Consider the following 21,318-nt stretch of genomic DNA (forward strand, 5'->3'; position numbering starts at 1 on the left):
CTATGGGTGTAGTGATGATTTAGTCTCTGTAAAACACCAATGAAGTCAAATGCAGTGAAAGTTTCAGAATTAAAAATTGCAAATAAGCACTTGCAAAGCTCAGTACATTGTAGTACCCATACATTCTGCCCAGCTCATGCTTCTGGAAACACACAATCCGTAAGTGGGCTGTGGTGAAATGTGTCCATTTTTTCAAAGGTGCACAAAACTGTTGTTGACCGCACTTTCGTGCTTGTCTAAAAAGACACCTAAAATGATAGCCAGCACTGGACCACAAGCCAGATGGGAGTTCACATGGACTCTTTCTGCCTCATTAAAGTGAATTTACGCATAGAAATTTTATCTAAGTCCTGTTTTTCAGAGATTTACAAGTAATTCCCAATGTAAGTGCTCAATGTAGAGACTAGAGTTGAGCGCGGTTCGTGGTTCGTGGTTCTCCAGTTCGCGGCTCGAGTGATTTTGGGGCATGTTCTAGATCGAACTAGAACTCGAGCTTTTTGCAAAAGCTCGGTAGTTCTAGAAACGTTCGAGAACGGTTCTAGCAGCCAAAAAACAGCTAAATCATAGCTTGGTTTCTGCTGTAATAGTGTAAGTCACTCTGTGAATCAAACTATTATCACATTTCAGTGTATAGTGTGCGTGAACAGCGCCTTCAGATCACTGCTGTTTCTATAATGGCGATCGCCATTTTTTTTTTTTTTTTTCTTGTCTTCCTTCCCTAAGCGCGCGCGTCTTGTGGGGCGGGCCAGCATGTCAGCCAATCCCAGACACACACACAGCTAAGTGGACTTTGAGCCAGAGAAGCAACGGCATGTGTGATAGGATCTGCATGTCACATGTCCCTGCATTATAAAACCGGACATTTTCTTCACGGACGCCATTATCTGCCTTCTGCGTCTTTGGTGTCAGACATCACTGTCGCAGCTCCGTCTTCCTGAGTCCTATAGCCGATACAGCTGTATGCGCTGCATACACAGCGTTAGACAGCTTAGGGAGAGCACTTTATAGCAGTCCTTTTAAGGGCTCCAACCGGCAGGGTCAGAGAGCCATAGGTGACAGGTCCTGCAAACAGCAACAGCGTCTGTGTAGCCCAGGTCAGGGATTTCCTACCTGCATTTCACCATTAGGAGGGAATAGAAAGGCAGTCTTCCATTCCTCTACCCAGAGCACCACAATCCTGCCACTGTACCCTCTTGTCCTCTGCACACTCCAACTGATAACTAAGCCATTATACTAGCAAACACTCAGTGTACCTAGTGGCATCCTATACGTGGCTATTGGACTTTGCTATAGTCCCACTAGTGCAAAGACATTTGCAGAGCGCGTCTGCCTGCATTGCACACTACAACTCATTCTAACCAAGCCATTATACTAGCAAACACTCAGTGTACCTAGTGGCATCCTATACGTGGCTATTGGACTTTGCTATAGTCCCACTAGTGCAAAGACATTTGCAGAGCGCGTCTGCCTGCGTTGCACACTACAACTCATTCTAACCAAGCCATTATACTAGCAAACACTCAGTGTACCTAGTGGCATCCTATACGTGGCTATTGGACTTTGCTATAGTCCCACTAGTGCAAAGACATTTGCAGAGCGCGTCTGCCTGCGTTGCACACTACAACTCATTCTAACCAAGCCATTATACTAGCAAACACTCAGGGTACCTAGTGGCATCCTATACGTGGCTATTGGACTTTGCTATAGTCCCACTAGTGCAAAGACATTTGCAGAGCGCGTCTGCCTGCGTTGCACACTACAACTCATTCTAACCAAGCCATTATACTAGCAAACACTCAGTGTACCTAGTGGCATCCTATACGTGGCTATTGGACTTTGCTATAGTCCCACTAGTGCAAAGACATTTGCAGAGCGCGTCTGCCTGCGTTGCACACTACAACTCATTCTAACCAAGCCATTATACTAGCAAACACTCAGTGTACCTAGTGGCATCCTATACGTGGCTATTGGACTTTGCTATAGTCCCACTAGTGCAAAGACATTTGCAGAGCGCGTCTGCCTGCGTTGCACACTACAACTCATTCTAACCAAGCCATTATACTAGCAAACACTCAGTGTACCTAGTGGCATCCTATACGTGGCTATTGGACTTTGCTATAGTCCCACTAGTGCAAAGACATTTGCAGAGCGCGTCTGCCTGCGTTGCACACTACAACTCATTCTAACCAAGCCATTATACTAGCAAACACTCAGTGTACCTAGTGGCATCCTATACGTGGCTATTGGACTTTGCTATAGTCCCACTAGTGCAAAGACATTTGCAGAGCGCGTCTGCCTGCGTTGCACACTACAACTCATTCTAACCAAGCCATTATACTAGCAAACACTCAGTGTACCTAGTGGCATCCTATACGTGGCTATTGGACTTTGCTATAGTCCCACTAGTGCAAAGACATTTGCAGAGCGCGTCTGCCTGCGTTGCACACTACAACTCATTCTAACCAAGCCATTATACTAGCAAACACTCAGTGTACCTAGTGGCATCCTATACGTGGCTATTGGACTTTGCTATAGTCCCACTAGTGCAAAGACATTTGCAGAGCGCGTCTGCCTGCGTTGCACACTACAACTCATTCTAACCAAGCCATTATACTAGCAAACACTCAGTGTACCTAGTGGCATCCTATACGTGGCTATTGGACTTTGCTATAGTCCCACTAGTGCAAAGACATTTGCAGAGCGCGTCTGCCTGCGTTGCACACTACAACTCATTCTAACCAAGCCATTATACTAGCAAACACTCAGTGTACCTAGTGGCATCCTATACGTGGCTATTGGACTTTGCTATAGTCCCACTAGTGCAAAGACATTTGCAGAGCGCGTCTGCCTGCGTTGCACACTACAACTCATTCTAACCAAGCCATTATACTAGCAAACACTCAGTGTACCTAGTGGCATCCTATACGTGGCTATTGGACTTTGCTATAGTCCCACTAGTGCAAAGACATTTGCAGAGCGCGTCTGCCTGCGTTGCACACTACAACTCATTCTAACCAAGCCATTATACTAGCAAACACTCAGTGTACCTAGTGGCATCCTATACGTGGCTATTGGACTTTGCTATAGTCCCACTAGTGCAAAGACATTTGCAGAGCGCGTCTGCCTGCGTTGCACACTACAACTCATTCTAACCAAGCCATTATACTAGCAAACACTCAGTGTACCTAGTGGCATCCTATACGTGGCTATTGGACTTTGCTATAGTCCCACTAGTGCAAAGACATTTGCAGAGCGCGTCTGCCTGCGTTGCACACTACAACTCATTCTAACCAAGCCATTATACTAGCAAACACTCAGTGTACCTAGTGGCATCCTATACGTGGCTATTGGACTTTGCTATAGTCCCACTAGTGCAAAGACATTTGCAGAGCGCGTCTGCCTGCGTTGCACACTACAACTCATTCTAACCAAGCCATTATACTAGCAAACACTCAGTGTACCTAGTGGCATCCTATACGTGGCTATTGGACTTTGCTATAGTCCCACTAGTGCAAAGACATTTGCAGAGCGCGTCTGCCTGCGTTGCACACTACAACTCATTCTAACCAAGCCATTATACTAGCAAACACTCAGTGTACCTAGTGGCATCCTATACGTGGCTATTGGACTTTGCTATAGTCCCACTAGTGCAAAGACATTTGCAGAGCGCGTCTGCCTGCGTTGCACACTACAACTCATTCTAACCAAGCCATTATACTAGCAAACACTCAGTGTACCTAGTGGCATCCTATACGTGGCTATTGGACTTTGCTATAGTCCCACTAGTGCAAAGACATTTGCAGAGCGCGTCTGCCTGCGTTGCACACTACAACTCATTCTAACCAAGCCATTATACTAGCAAACACTCAGTGTACCTAGTGGCATCCTATACGTGGCTATTGGACTTTGCTATAGTCCCACTAGTGCAAAGACATTTGCAGAGCGCGTCTGCCTGCGTTGCACACTACAACTCATTCTAACCAAGCCATTATACTAGCAAACACTCAGTGTACCTAGTGGCATCCTATACGTGGCTATTGGACTTTGCTATAGTCCCACTAGTGCAAAGACATTTGCAGAGCGCGTCTGCCTGCGTTGCACACTACAACTCATTCTAACCAAGCCATTATACTAGCAAACACTCAGTGTACCTAGTGGCATCCTATACGTGGCTATTGGACTTTGCTATAGTCCCACTAGTGCAAAGACATTTGCAGAGCGCGTCTGCCTGCGTTGCACACTACAACTCATTCTAACCAAGCCATTATACTAGCAAACACTCAGTGTACCTAGTGGCATCCTATACGTGGCTATTGGACTTTGCTATAGTCCCACTAGTGCAAAGACATTTGCAGAGCGCGTCTGCCTGCGTTGCACACTACAACTCATTCTAACCAAGCCATTATACTAGCAAACACTCAGTGTACCTAGTGGCATCCTATACGTGGCTATTGGACTTTGCTATAGTCCCACTAGTGCAAAGACATTTGCAGAGCGCGTCTGCCTGCGTTGCACACTACAACTCATTCTAACCAAGCCATTATACTAGCAAACACTCAGTGTACCTAGTGGCATCCTATACGTGGCTATTGGACTTTGCTATAGTCCCACTAGTGCAAAGACATTTGCAGAGCGCGTCTGCCTGCGTTGCACACTACAACTCATTCTAACCAAGCCATTATACTAGCAAACACTCAGTGTACCTAGTGGCATCCTATACGTGGCTATTGGACTTTGCTATAGTCCCACTAGTGCAAAGACATTTGCAGAGCGCGTCTGCCTGCGTTGCACACTACAACTCATTCTAACCAAGCCATTATACTAGCAAACACTCAGTGTACCTAGTGGCATCCTATACGTGGCTATTGGACTTTGCTATAGTCCCACTAGTGCAAAGACATTTGCAGAGCGCGTCTGCCTGCGTTGCACACTACAACTCATTCTAACCAAGCCATTATACTAGCAAACACTCAGTGTACCTAGTGGCATCCTATACGTGGCTATTGGACTTTGCTATAGTCCCACTAGTGCAAAGACATTTGCAGAGCGCGTCTGCCTGCGTTGCACACTACAACTCATTCTAACCAAGCCATTATACTAGCAAACACTCAGTGTACCTAGTGGCATCCTATACGTGGCTATTGGACTTTGCTATAGTCCCACTAGTGCAAAGACATTTGCAGAGCGCGTCTGCCTGCGTTGCACACTACAACTCATTCTAACCAAGCCATTATACTAGCAAACACTCAGTGTACCTAGTGGCATCCTATACGTGGCTATTGGACTTTGCTATAGTCCCACTAGTGCAAAGACATTTGCAGAGCGCGTCTGCCTGCGTTGCACACTACAACTCATTCTAACCAAGCCATTATACTAGCAAACACTCAGTGTACCTAGTGGCATCCTATACGTGGCTATTGGACTTTGCTATAGTCCCACTAGTGCAAAGACATTTGCAGAGCGCGTCTGCCTGCGTTGCACACTACAACTCATTCTAACCAAGCCATTATACTAGCAAACACTCAGTGTACCTAGTGGCATCCTATACGTGGCTATTGGACTTTGCTATAGTCCCACTAGTGCAAAGACATTTGCAGAGCGCGTCTGCCTGCGTTGCACACTACAACTCATTCTAACCAAGCCATTATACTAGCAAACACTCAGTGTACCTAGTGGCATCCTATACGTGGCTATTGGACTTTGCTATAGTCCCACTAGTGCAAAGACATTTGCAGAGCGTGTCTGCCTGCGTTGCACACTACAACTCATTCTAACCAAGCCATTATACTAGCAAACACTCAGTGTACCTAGTGGCATCCTATACGTGGCTATTGGACTTTGCTATAGTCCCACTAGTGCAAAGACATTTGCAGAGCGCGTCTGCCTGCGTTGCACACTACAACTCATTCTAACCAAGCCATTATACTAGCAAACACTCAGTGTACCTAGTGGCATCCTATACGTGGCTATTGGACTTTGCTATAGTCCCACTAGTGCAAAGACATTTGCAGAGCGCGTCTGCCTGCGTTGCACACTACAACTCATTCTAACCAAGCCATTATACTAGCAAACACTCAGTGTACCTAGTGGCATCCTATACGTGGCTATTGGACTTTGCTATAGTCCCACTAGTGCAAAGACATTTGCAGCACGTCTGCCTGCGTTGCACACTCCAACTAATTATAACTAAGTTGCATTGTCAGGGATATTTATTCTTTATTATTCTGCTGTTAATAAAGCTAGACCACCACTGCAATCTTCACCACCTCTCAATTTTTACTACCACATTTTCAGTCCACAATCTTGTCGCAATCAACATGAGTGGCAAAATGACAGATGCTGGTGGAAAGGGGAAGAGGCGTGGTGGAAAAGGCAAAAAAGGTTTTGTCCGTGGGGAAGGTGGCAAAGCTCCATTATCATCTGCTGAAGATAGACCATCTACCAGCAAAAGTAAGATGTCTACTACTTACCGTGGACAATCCGATGTGCTCCCTTTGTTACGGACACGAACAACAGGAACAAAGGTAGATGATGGGCAAAAAAGGAAAATGCTTGAATGGATCTCAAGTGGTCCAACAAGTGCCCTCTCTGCCACTTCAAGTACCGCATCCAAAAAACACCAGTCCTCTGAGTTGTCATCCCAATCAAACTTGCTTTCTCCCAGCTCTGAAGTCTCCATCAGCCCTGCACAGTATGGTGGAACTGAGATGGCTGAGTCTGCAGAGCTGTTCAGTCACACTATAGCCTGGGAATCAGAGGTCTGCTCCCAAGCTACAGTGAGTACAGAACAGGAAATGGTCTGCAGTGATGCCCAGAACCTTTGTGACTCAGATTCAGGCCGTGAGGACCAAGTTTCTGAGCATAATGTTGACCCTTTGTCACAAACTGTAACACCTGTGGTTATAGACAATGAGGAACATACTGATGAAGATGAGACGCAGATACCCGATTGGGATGACAACTTAAATATTCCGTCAGGGCAAGAAGAGGCTCGGTCTGAGGGGGAGGGGAGTGCAAACACAACAATTGATGATGACGTTCTAGATCCCACCTACTGTCAACCCCCAGTCAGGCACTCGAGGAGGTCAACAGAGGCGGTGGAGGAGGATGCAACCGACGACGAAGTTACCTTGCGCCTTCCTGGACAGAGTCGGAGCACTGGTAGCACGTCTACAACTGCATCCTCAGCCACCACTCTGCCTATGAGCATTATTCGGGGTGGATCAACAGGTCGCATGGCCTCTAAGCCTTGCCTAGCCTGGTCCTTTTTTCACATCGAAAAAGATCGCCCAACTCATGTGATATGTAACATTTGTCATGATTCTGTTAGTAGAGGTCAAAACCTCAGCAGTTTGACAACTTCTTCCATGAATCGTCACATGACTAAATATCATAAGTCCCGGTGGGAAGCTCACCGTGCTGCAATGCGGCCTAGCGGAGCGAACCATCCACCGCCCGCCCCTTCCAGTGCATCCGCGCGCTCTTCATCTTCTAGGACTGTGGGGACAGCTGTCACACCTGTTTTTCCACGCAAAACTTCCACCACTGTAACCGCAACAGGCAGTTTGCTTGTAAGGTCGTCAGTTGGTTTGGAAGGGGAAACAAGTGAGTGTGTACAGCTCTCTCAGACATCGATAGCACCAACGTTGGATGAAGGCAACATCATGTCTCCGCCTGCACTTTCCTCACAAACCAGCATTTTTCCAGGGACACCCTACTCAACACCGTCTACACACAGCAGCCAGATCTCTGTCCCTCAGATGTGGTCAAATAAAAGGCCACTTCCTCCGACCCATGACAAAGCTAAGAGGTTGACTCTATCCCTCTGTAAGCTGTTGGCTACCGAAATGCTGCCTTTCCGCCTAGTGGACACACAGGATTTTAGAGACCTTATGTCTGTCGCTGTGCCCCAGTACCAGATGCCTAGTCGCCACTACTTCTCTAAGAAAGGTGTGCCCGCGCTACACCAGCATGTCGCACACAACATCACCGCTTCCTTGAGAAACTCTGTGTGTGAACGGGTGCATTTCACCACCGATACTTGGACCAGTAAGCATGGACAGGGACGTTACATGTCGCTGACTGGGCACTGGGTAACTATGGTGATAGATGGTGAAGGGTCTGCTGCACAAGTCTTGCCGTCCCCACGACTTGTGTGTCAATCCTCTGTCTGTCCAAGTTCCGCCACTGCTTCTGCATCCTCCACCTCATCTGGGTCCTCCACCTCCGCCCCAAGCCTGCCTGGTCAGGCCACCAGCGTTCTCACTGCGCAGAAGGAATCACGCACCCCTCATTACTATGCTGGCAGCAGAGCGCAACGGCATCAGGCGGTCTTTAGCTTGACATGTCTTGGTAATAAGAGTCACACAGCTGAGGAGTTGTGGTCAGCTTTGCGGTCCGAGTTTAATAAATGGTTGTCTCCACTCAAACTGCAGCCTGGTAAGGCCGTGTGCGACAATGCTGCAAACCTGGGTGCGGCACTTCGCCTGGGCAAGGTGACACACGTACCTTGTATGGCTCACGTGTTGAACCTTGTCGTGCAGCAATTTTTAACACACTATCCCGGCCTAGATGGCCTTCTGAACAGGGCACGAAAACTGTCAGCTCACTTCCGCCGTTCAAGCGCCGCAGCAGAGCGACTTGCATCGCTCCAGAAGTCTTTCGGCCTGCCGGTTCATCGCCTGAAATGCGATGTGGCGACACGCTGGAATTCAACTCTCCACATGTTACAGCGACTGTGGCAGCACCGCAGAGCCCTGGTGCAATACGTCATGACGTATAGCCTGGGCCAACGAGATGCAGAGGTGGGGCAGATCACCCTGATGGAGTGGTCTCAGATCAAGGACCTATGCACCCTTCTGCACAGTTTCGACATGGCGACGAATATGTTTAGCTCTGACAATGCCATTATCAGCATGACGATTCCAGTCATTTACATGCTGGAGCACACGCTAAACACTATTCGGAGTCAGGGGGTGGGACAACATGAAGGGGAGGAACTACAGGAGGATTCATATGCGCAAGGGACAACAACATCACGAAGGTCCAGACGTTCATCATCACCAACGCAGCAGGCATGGGACCATGGGGGACAGGGATCGACAAGGGCGCATAGTAGCAGGCGAAATGTTGAGCAAGGTGCAGGAGAACATGAAGAAATGGAGGACGAACTGTCCATGGACATGGAAGACTCAGCGGATGAGGGAGACCTTGGTCAAATTTCAGTTGAAAGAGGTTGGGGTCAGATGTCAGAGGAAGAAAGAACGGGTAGCACCTCTATGCCACAAACACAGCATGGACTTGGTCCGCATGGCTGCGCAAGACACATGAGTGCCTTTTTGTTGCACTACCTCCAACATGACAGTCGTATTGTCAAAATTAGAAGTGATGATGACTACTGGATTGCCACACTATTAGATCCCCGGTACAAGTCCAAATTTTGTGACATAATTCCAGCCATAGAAAGGGACGCACGTATGCAGGAGTATCAGCAGAAGCTGTTACTAGATCTTAGCTCGGCTTTTCCACCAAACAACCGTGCAGGTGCAGGGAGTGAATCTCCCAGTTGTAACTTGACAAACATGGGACGGTCTCGTCATCTTCAACAGTCTACCCGTACCAGTAGGACCTTTTCTGGTGCCGGTAACAGCAATTTTATGGAATCTTTTCATAATTTTTTTAGACCCTCTTTTGCAAGGCCACCAGAGACAACAAGTCTGACACATAGTCAACGGCTGGAGAGGATGATACAGGAGTATCTCCAAATGAACATCGATGCCATGACTGTGCAACTGGAGCCTTGCTCCTTTTGGGCTTCAAACCTACAAAAATGGCCAGAGCTCGCAACTTACGCCTTGGAGATTTTGTCGTGTCCAGCTGCCAGCGTTGTCTCTGAACGTGTATTCAGTGCTGCTGGGTGTGTGCTGACAGATAAGCGCACGCGTCTGTCCAGTGACAATGTGGACAGACTGACGTTCATCAAAATGAACAAGTCATGGATCCAGAAGGAATTTACTACCCCTGTGTCATCCTGGGGAGAGTAAATGCTTGTGGATTTGGAATGTGCTTGATGCAAATCAAAACATCCTGTTTGCAACTAGGGCCCAAGTGCTGCCACTGATGGGGTGGGTGTCTGTGTGGCCCAATTTTTGGAAAAAAGGGAGACTCCGCTTGGAGTAACCCTTGCTTGCTGTGTTTTTAAAAGAAGCCAAGATGAACAGAGCTGGGATCAGGAAAGACTTTGCTACCTACCCCGGTGTCATCCTGGGGACGGCTAAGAATAGCGTATTTTTGAATGTGCTTGATGCAAATCAAAACATCCTGTTTGCAACTAGGGCCCAAGTGCTGCCACTGATGTGGTGGGTGTCTGTGTGGCCCAATTTTTGGAAAAAAGGGAGACTCCGCTTGGAGTAACCCTTGCTTGCTGTGTTTTTAAAAGAAGCCAAGATGAACAGAGCTGGGATCAGGAAAGACTTTGCTACCTACCCCGGTGTCATCCTGGGGACGGCTAAGAATAGCGTATTTTTGAATGTGCTTGATGCAAATCAAAACATCCTGTTTGCAACTAGGGCCCAAGTGCTGCCACTGATGGGGTGGGTGTCTGTGTGGCCCAATTTTTGGAAAAAAGGGAGACTCCGCTTGGAGTAACCCTTGCTTACATTGTTTTTAAAAGAAGCCAAGATGAACAAGTCATGGGTCAGCAAAGACTTTGCTACCTACCCCGGTGTCATCCTGGGGACGGCTAAGAATAGCGTATTTTTGAATGTGCTTGATGCAAATCAAAACATCCTGTTTGCAACTAGGGCCCAAGTGCTGCCACTGATGTGGTGGGTGTCTGTGTGGCCCAATTTTTGGAAAAAAGGGAGACTCCGCTTGGAGTAACCCTTGCTTGCTGTGTTTTTAAAAGAAGCCAAGATGAACAGAGCTGGGATCAGGAAAGACTTTGCTACCTACCCCGGTGTCATCCTGGGGACGGTTAAGAATAGCGTATTTTTGAATGTGCTTGATGCAAATCTAGCTGTGAAGTGTACAACTGGGGCACAACTGCTGCCACTGAAGGGGTGGGTGTGTGTGGGGCCCAATTTTTGGAAAAAAGGGAGACTCCGCTTGGAGTAACCCTTGCTTGCTGTGTTTTTAAAAGAAGCCAAGATGAACAGAGCTGGGATCAGGAAAGACTTTGCTACCTACCCCGGTGTCATCCTGGGGACGGATAAGAATGGCGTATTTTTGAATGTGCTTGATGCAAATCTAGCTGTGAAGTGTACAACTGGGGCACAACTGCTGCCACTGAAGGGGTGGGTGTGTGGGGCCCAATTTTTGGAAAAAAGGGAGACTCCGCTTGGAGTCACCTTGCGGTGTTTTACATGACTTTAGAAGGGCATGCCATGCCTATATCTGTGTGTCCTCCTCTTTTTCCTTGTCCAGCTGTTTTGTTTTCGCATGAGTACATGTCCTTGTCACTTTCCCATGTGTTTGTGTTGTGTTGTGAGTTGTTTGTCACCTTTTGGACACCTTTGAGGGTGTTTTCTAGGTGTTTTACTGTGTTTGTGATTGCCTGCCATTGTTTCCTATGGGCTCGAGTTCGGTTCGTCGAACGTTCGACGAGCCGAACTCGAGCCAGACCCCCCGTTCGGCGAACCGCCTCGAGCCGAACCGGGACCGGTTCGCTCATCTCTAGTAGAGACCAGAATAAATGTGAGCTGTGTTCTATTATGATCTTTGGGAGTCAGAATAAACAAATGAACAGCAGTTGAAGATTCGGCTTTATTTATTAATTTTTTACGCTGTTCATCTTGTGATATAAGTGATTAGGTAGCTTTATTCCTCAGGTCAGTACTATTACAGCTATACCAAATTTATATAGTTTTTTTACATTTGGCTATTATCCCACTAAAAGCATTTTTTTTACAAAATAATGGTTTTTTGCATCACCGATTTTTGAAGACTATAGTTTTTTCATTTTTCTGCTGACAGGAACATGTGAAGGCTTGTTTTTTGAGGGATGACTTTTATCTTTTATTAGGACCATTTTTGGCCATATAATATTTTTTGATCACTTTCTATTCTGCATTTTTATGAGGCTGAATCGATAAGAAACAGTAACTCAGGAATAGTTTTTTTTATGCTGTTCACTGTGTTGTAAAATTGATCATACGGATTTATTCCTCATGTGAGTATGATTACAGCAATACCACATTTTTATTGTTTTTGAATGTTTTGCTTCTTTACACCATAAAAACATTTTATAGAAAAAAAATAGTTTTTGCAGTGCTGTATTTCTGAGAGCTATAGCTTTTTTTATTTTTTTTGCTGGTGGCGGCTTTTTTTTGCAGGAGATGTCGTTTTCAGCTATAACATTTTTATTTACATCTGGCTTTTTGATTATGTTCTATTCCACTTTTTTGTCAACTGTATGATCAAAAGACCTACTTATAAGTGACTTATGCTTCCCCACTGAGTAGGAGCTATGGTTTGCACCAACCATGAACTGAAGCATCTCCACATGGTTGGACACAGTAAATAAGACAGTACATAGCAAGAGCATATGTATAAGATTATCTTTGCATAGGAACATTTTTTAACTCATCCAATTGTAGAAATTACTATTATTACAAGATCTATTAAATAAAATCTACTTTGTTTGTGAGGCAACCTCTTTGAACTTTATTCTTCTCTAACCATTCCCTTGTAGAATGACTTGTGTACTTTGGGTTGTCTTGCCACCTGAACCTTGTTTTTGTGAGATTCAAATCATAGATAGATGTCCTGTTATTTTCCTTCAGAATTTCCTTGTATAATTCAATTCATTGTTAAAATGAGGATCATTTAATCGTGGCCCATAACAAGTAAGCCAGACCCAAACTATAGTATTAAGACCACTGTGTTTTACAGATGGTATAAGGTTTTTATGCTGTAATGCAACATTTTTCTTTCTCCAACCATAACACTACTCATTTAAACCAAAAGCTCTATTTTGGTCTCATCTATCCACAAAACATTGTTTCATTAGCCTTTCTTTTTAGAGATGAGCGGACCCATGAAAGTTTGGGTTTGCCTGGTTGAGCCAGACTATATTTAAAAGTTTGGTTGGGGACCCCAGACTCCGAACCCCATATAAGTCAATGGGGACCTGAACTTAAGGACTCGAGTAACGAGTATAATGGAAGTCAATAATTGGGCAGTTTGCTCACCGCCCACATACAGCCAGCCATAGACAAAGCATTTCCAGAAGAGGGAAAGTTGTGTTTTTTTTTGATACAGCATTCTAAAACATTGTTTTTACCCCCAGTGAGAGCCATTCAGAGTCTGCAAGTGGAACTTATTAGATTGAGCACTCCGATACTCGATCGAGTGGTTAGCATATGAACAGTACGCAAACTTGGGTTCGATCATCTCTACTTCTGATGTGTCAAGGTGATCTTTAGCAAACTGCAGACAGGTAGCAAAGTTGTATTTTGAGACTAATGACTTTCTTCTTACATTCCACCATTGTTGTTCATTGTCTTCATGAACATTAAGTTTATTTGATGTGAGAGAGGTAGGGATGAGCGAACTGCGAAGTTGTGCAAATGCAATTCCTAGCAAGAGTGGTGATGACGTCAATAACCTTAACTGACCTCACTACTCTCGCGATTGCAGAGGGCAGTGCTGGAGATTACCATGAGCAGTAAGGTTGTGTAAGGTTACTGACATGAGCGTCCATGGGAAAATCCAGAGCCTGTGCTGAGCGACAGTAACCTATGGACCCTCGGTCTGAAAATTTTCTCAGAATGAGACTACATAGGAATCAATGAGTGTTGTGGGGCATTACCTGTTGGATTATTGTTGAAACTTCCAGGATTTTTTTTGTTTAATAAATTTGTGAACAAGGGTGTGTGACGGAGTCTTTTTTCAAATAAAGTATTTTTTCCTGTATGTTTTTTCTAACCATTAACTTGCCAGGTTAGTAATGGGGGTGTCTAATTGACCCCTATCCATTATTAACCTCTGTGCTTGATGTCACCTGTCAATTCACAGCTGATCAACCACATTAACTATTACTCTGATTGCCACCACACCAGGGCAACCAGGAAGAGCAGTGAAAAGCACCTGATTTGGTGTATTTAGTGGATGAATCACTTCTGGGGAAACTGTGGGCTGCTATTTTTAGGCTGGGAAGGGCCAAATAACTATGGCCCTTTCCAACCTGGTAATACCAGCTTCCAGTGGTCTGCTTTACCTTGGCTGGTGATCAAAAATGAGGGAGATTTTAAATAATTTAAAAAAACTGCATACAATTCCCTTTATTTTTGATAGCCAGCCAAGGTAAAGCAGATCCCGAGAGTTGCAGCCCATAGCTGTCTGTTTTACCCATGCTTATTATTATCATTATAATTTTTTTAAACAGTCTGGCCAAACCCAGTGAATTCGAACATTCACAGGACTGCTTATCTTTAGAGAAGAGCAAACCTGAACTGTAACTTTCATGGTTCTTACCGAACACAGACTTTAAAAATCAGTGTCCGAGTTTGGAGTTTGGTTGCTATACACATGCTAACCAATCTATCGAGCATGAGGGTACTCAGATATGGTTGGTGGTCGTGCCAGTGGGAACCACTTGCAGTCTCTGAATGGCTCTCCCTAAAAACATTGCCCTACCTCCCCAGAAATGCTTTATTTATGCCTGGCTGTATGTAGGTGGGAGATAAACTGCCAATCAGTGACCTCCAATGAGGTTCTCACTCCGGGATCAAGTTAAGATCTAGTCTGGATGCCGAAGTGAACTTTATCTAAAGTCAGGCTGAACGCAGCGAACTCGAACTTCCATGAGTTTTCTCATCTCTACTCAAATCTAGAAAGAAGCTTTTAGTTGTTTATAGGTTTCTTTGAGTTCCTAAGGAGAGAAATAAAATGTCATCTATTTGTAGACAATCTGTCTAGTAGAGTACAAACTATTTAGAGCTAGTGTCCTAAACTTTTCCAGCCTGATGAGTATCAGCAACTTTTTTTCTGAGCTCCTCAGAAATCTCTTTTTTTTGCGTGCAATTAAACACTTTCACAATTATATTACGTAATGAAGAGATTTTGATAGATGCCTGTTCCTTAAAGGTGTTGTATGGTCTGAAATATCAAGTCTGCAGTAATTCTATTTGACTGCTGACTTGTGAATCTTGTGAGGGATCAAAACTTTCAAACACAAATGTATGTATCCCTCGTACTTCTCTATCATCTGTCTATTTATCGTGCCTAGTTCCAACATGTTTGACCACACAATAAATATAGTATGTGATCAGATTATTTTATTGATTGCTAATAGTCAGTGGAATAATACATTTATTTCCTGTGATATACCTTACATAGTTCCACCCTTAATGAGTAATCCCAGCACATTCATGACCTTTTCATTCATGGTTCTCATTTATTTTAATTCGTAAACTTTAGAGATATTGCTGCAAAGTCACCTCTTCGACTAACTGTTTAGAGGCAGATGATAGTCAAGCATGAAATAGCTTTCCCTACCCATAGACAGTCTAAACACTACTATTCCTATTAATATCTGTCCTCAATGATTGGATTGTTAACAGCCACACGGTGGTTGCTTTTGCCCCATGTAAATTATTTATGGAAGCAATACAGATTTGCTGTAAAATACATATATACATGGACAAATTTTTCCACTCAAACATGATCATATCCTTTAAATGTTTAGTTACCACTAGTATGGTTTTTCCCAGACATTGTAAATTAGATTAAATCAGTACAAGCCATGTCTGTATTTACATTGCCTGTGAAAAATTATCTATGTATTTGCTTTTAGGACATGTTTACACCTTCACTACAAAACAGATCTTCATTATAAGTAGTCATGGGCGAACTTTAAAGTTTGGGGTCTTTACCAAACATCTAGTGTCCATGCATGGACCCCAAAAATGGACTTCTCAAGGATGTACGTGTTACTGTTTGGGTTTGGCCACCCAGATAAAAATAAAAACAGGAAAAAGGAAGCAAAGTGGGGATTAAAGAAGGAACATTATACTTACCGGGTTATTGGGTATTTCCTATCCTAAAAATAGCAGCCCGCAGCCGCCGCAGAATTGGCGCATTTATTAGATGCGGTTATGACTCATTTTTTCTGCCAGAAGATGCAGATTTGGTGCAGAAGTTTGTCTGCATCTCCTGTAAGAAAAACACACCAAAAACGCGGTACGGTTTTGATGCATTCTTCTGCCAGGAGATGCAGATTTGGTGCAGAAATTTATTTCAGAAATCTGCACTAAATCTGCATCTTTTGTCAGAAAAACTCAATGCAGTATTACCGGCTTAGGCTATGTGCGCACATTGAATATTTGGCTGGAGAAATTTCTGCACCAAATCTGCATCTCCTGGAAAATAAATGCACCAAAAACATGATGCTTTTTTGACACATTTTTTCTGCCAGAAGATGCAGATTTGGTGCAGAAATTTGTTGCAGAAATCTGCTTTAAACTGCATTTCCTGGCAGAAAAACACACCAAAAACGCGGTTCGGTTTTGACGCATTTTCTGCCACTGGATGCAGGTTTTTCTGCCAATAGATACAGATTTGGTTCAGAAATTGTTGCAGAAATTTGCACCAAATTTGCATCTTTTGACAGAAGAACTCAATGCTGGATTATCGGCTTCGACAATGTGCGCACATTGAGTATTTGGCTGCAGAAATGTACCATATCTGCCTCTCCTGGTTGAAAGATGCACCAAAAATGTGATGCAGTTTTGCCACGTTTTTCTGTAATGAGATGAAGAATTGTTGCAGAAATTTCTGTAACCAAATACTCAACGTGCGCACATAGCCTAAGCCATCATTGAGTTCACCTGAAGTGATTTTTTAGAGTTCACCTGAGGTGAGTTTACTGAGTTCATTGAGTTCACCTTAGGTCAGTTCATCTAAGGTCCCAGTTGGGGTAATGTGGGAATGGACAGCTGTGATCTCAGGTGAACTCACTGACGTCACCACTCTCACAGCTGCAGCTCTGTCCGTGTGTCCTGCAGGCTGCAGTAATCAGTCACGTTTTCTAATGTGACCATGCACTGCAACCTCAGGATGCAGCAGAGACATGTTTGTCATAGGACACCATGGAATAGATTACGTCGGACCTGCAGGGGTATTTTGGGGATTAATAAATTGGAGAAAGAGGTTTTTTTTAAAGGATATTTCTCTGTGCCTTGTGTTTATTTCTTTTAATTTCTAAAATTAGTATGGGCTTGATGATAGCTGTGATTGTTTTGACAAATCACAGCTGTCATTAACCCTTTACATTACCGTGTTTGCCACCGCATCAGGGCAATTGGGATGAGCCGGGTAAAGTGCCAGGATTAGCGCATCTAATGGATGCGCCAATTCTGGGGCAGCTGCAGACTGCTATTTTTAGGCTTGGGAGTGCACAATAACCATAAGCCTCCCCAGCCTGAGAATACCAGCTGTCGGCTTTATCTTGGCTTGGTATCAAAATTGGTGGAGACCACAAGGCATTTTTAAAAAAAATGTATTTAAATAATTTAAAAAAAAGCAGCATGAGAGTCCCTTGTATTTGATACACAGCAAAGGTAACACACAGCTGTGGGGCTTTATCTGTGCTGGGTATCAAAATTTAGGTCACCATTTGCCATTTTATCCAATTATTTATTTATTTTTACACTCCACTTTGGGACCCAGACAGCTAGTGTGAGGTCAACCAATCACAGCTGCCGACATGCCGGCTGTCTAACTGCAATCAATCACAGTCGTTGTCTCAGAGGGTGGGCAGGGGAAGCAGATAATATTCATGAGAGACAGCTGCGTGAAAAATCGGTAAGAAACTTTCTTTAATCATCATTCAGCTTCCTTTTGCAGCCCCTTGGCCCTCATTAATGCCATTTTATAACGCTTAAATTCAGGCCCCTTAGACTTATATAGGGGTATGGCATCCAGGGTCAAGTTTGGGTCAAGTCTGGTCTTTTTATCAAGTCCAGCCGCACCCGCCAAACTATAAAAATCTGCAGATTTGCTCATGTCTAATTATAAGTTAATGGGTTATTTGTGCTATAAGATTAACATCCCATGATGAGTTTTTCGTGAATTTTTGACACTGCATATTTTCAATGCACAAAAAAACGCAGCATCTTATGTTTCTCCAAAGTTAATGGGAATTACACTGTGTGCAGAATTATTAGGCAAATGAGTATTTTGATCACATGATAATTTTTATACATGTTGTCCTACTCCAAGCTGTATAGGCTTGAGAGCAAATACCAGTTACCGTATTTTTCGCTTTATAAGACGCACCTGATTATAAGACGCACCCCCAAATTTGGTGAAGGAAAAGAGAATTTTTTTTTAATGTTAAATGGGGTCCATCTTATAATGCCAGTGTCCGTCTAACAAATCATATAGGGTATATGTCCCTCATAGCCCCCCATCCTAAAATTAGCCCCCCTTAATCTTAATATGGACCCCTTATATTGAATATAGCCCCATTGTGCTGGGACACGTCCCCCTGTGCTGCCCATGACCCCTATAGATGGCACACCTCGCCTGCGTTAGATGTGGCCCCCATACTGCTGCCCATGGCCACTATAGATGGCACATCTCCCCTGTGTTTAATATGGCCCCCATACTGCTGCCCATGGCCACTATAGATGGCACATCTCCCCTATGTTTGATGTGGCCCCCATACTGCTGCCCATGGCCACTATAGATGGCACATCTCCTCTCTGTTTGATATGGCCCCCATACTGCTGCTCAATGCCACTATAGATGGCACATCTCCCCTGTGTTAGATATGCCCCCCATGCTGCTGCCCATAATAAAATAAAACACTCTTTCCTTACCTTCTCAGCGCTGTAATCCCTGTGTCTCCTTCCGTGTGGTTGAGCTCTTCCTCCACTTCCTGGTTCTGGTGCCGGTCATGTGATCGGCACAGCAGATTGATATCATCTCTGCATGCCTGATCACAGACAGCAGCAGCAGAGACAACGGGAGATCAGCGCTGGAGGTAAGTAAAGCTTTTTTTATTTTACTATGGGCAGCAGTATGGCGGCCATATCTAACACAGGGGGTATCATGTGCGATCAAAGGAGGGCACGGGCAGATATAATATGCGCCGCTGCCCCAGTCCATCAGCACAATGTGGTTTCAGCACCTCGGTGATGGACAGCGGCAGTGCATATTATATGAGCGGGAGCAGGAGATCAAAGGCTCCCTCCCGCAGCTTCACCAGCTCCCAGCACCACTCCAGAGCTGCCCCCACCTCCCCTGGACCCTGCAGTATACATAAATATACACCCACCTATATTAGGAATATAAGACGCACCCCTTACATTCCCCCTTAAATTTGGGGGAAAAAAGTGCGTCTTATAAAGCAAATAATACGGTAAGTAAATCAGGTGATGTGAATCTCTATAAGGGTACTTTCACACTTGCGTTGTTTGGCATCCGTGCGTTGTAAATAGTGTGATAATAAAGCCAACGGATTTCTGTGAAATAGCGCGTTGCGTTAGTTTAGCCGAGAGAGAGAGCCCCCATCATCACCGCACACACCGGCACTACCGCCCCCATCATCATCGCACACACGCAGGTACTACTGCACCCATCATCACCGCACACACACAGGCACTACTGCACCCATCATCACCGTATACACGCAGGCACTTCCACCCCCATCATTACCTTACACACTGGCACTACCTCAGTGATGTCCCCGCTGACAGCGCGATTCACTTCAGTTGCTGCGTGGAGCTGACAGAGAGCGGCGGTGTTCTACAGCCGCTCTTGTCAGCTTCATGTAGCAGAGCTGGATGCGTCGTGGGACCTCGTGTGGATTACATCAGACCTGGAGGGGTATACGAGTAGCCCGCCACAGCGCTGCCGCGGTAGCCTGCGGGACACTCCCGGAACTTCTCTATAGGGACTCTTCTGGCCCCAGGTATGTCAGGTTCACTTGTATAGGAGTCATGACGCCACTCTCAGTTTTGCGGTCAGGATGAGGTGTGACCGCCACTGCTGTTTAACGAGCGTCTGGGGCTGATGGTGTCTGCAGTTTGGTGTTATGGCCTCCCGAGATGAGGCTGGCCCCAGGGGCTCGGGTGTATGTGCGTAGTACCACAGGTCGCAGAAGAACTCACACACAGTCCAGAAATCTCTTTTAGGGTTTTTACTCACGTTCAGGTGTTCACTGTGAGGTAACCCGGGCGATGCTGAGATAGACTGCAGGGGGAACCAGGTATCCTTCAGGCTGGTCCAGGGGTGACTGTCAACTTGCCTTCCTAGCCCTTCTTGTTTGGGGTTACCCCTGACTTGAAGTATTGCGGGAATCACCCAGGGAAGTCGCAACTGCCTTTTCTCCCCTTTCTTGCCCGTTTGCTGGCAGCGTGGACCAAGTAAAGATGGCTTCTTGCCCTATCTCACTTATGGGCCCCCTCGTTGCTGCTGATGCTGCGGACTCTGTGTTGGTTGGTGAGGCACATCAAGCACCCTCACCAGCAGGTTTAGCAGACCGAATAATTGGCTTGCTGCTCTAGGGACCTGTTTCCCTGTGCGGGCCTGGTCTACCAGGAGTCCCCGTACTCAGTCACCCCGCTTCTTCCTGAGGTGTCTTTCAGGCTGACTGTGTGGCAACCGAACTCCCCCGCTGACAGCCACTAAACGTGCAGGGTCTGACTAGTGACACCGCGCACGTCCTCCTTCTGCGACTGCACACTGCGCTTCCTCACTTCAGACTGGTTCACTACTGCCTCCCCTCTGTGCCTTCCACTGCAACCTAACAACCAGGTTCTCCATCGCACACCTAGCTGAGATGTGGAGGCCATGCCCCCTCCTGGGTCTGCCCAGGGGTCCTCTCTATGGTGTGTGTGAGACCTAACCACTATGTGTCTGTGTGTACACCCTATTCCAGCCATCAGGATTGCCTGTTTGCACTCACCCAGAGTGGGTGCAGTACTCAGTGGTGCCTGACCATGTCAGGGGCGCCACATATATGGGGATTAATAAAATGGTTAAAGAGGGTGTTTTTTGTCTTTTATTCAAAATAAAGTATTTTTTGGGTGTATGTGTTTATTTCCTTTCACTTACAGGTTAATTATTGGGGGTGTCTCATAGAAGCCTGCCATGATTAACCTAGGACTTAGTGGCATCTATGGGCTGCCATTAACTCCTTATTACCCCGATTGCCACCGCACCAGGGCAATTCGGGATGAGCCAGGTAGAGTCCCAGGACTGTCTCATCTAATGGATGCAGCAAGTCTGGGCGACTGCTGGCTGATATTTTTAGGCTGTAGGGCTCCCCATAAGTGGGGCTCCCCATCCTGAGAATACCAGCCTTCAGCC

The sequence above is a fragment of the Anomaloglossus baeobatrachus genome, chromosome 2, assembly GCF_048569485.1.
Source record: "Anomaloglossus baeobatrachus isolate aAnoBae1 chromosome 2, aAnoBae1.hap1, whole genome shotgun sequence".
Classification (NCBI taxonomy): Eukaryota; Metazoa; Chordata; class Amphibia; order Anura; family Aromobatidae; genus Anomaloglossus; species Anomaloglossus baeobatrachus.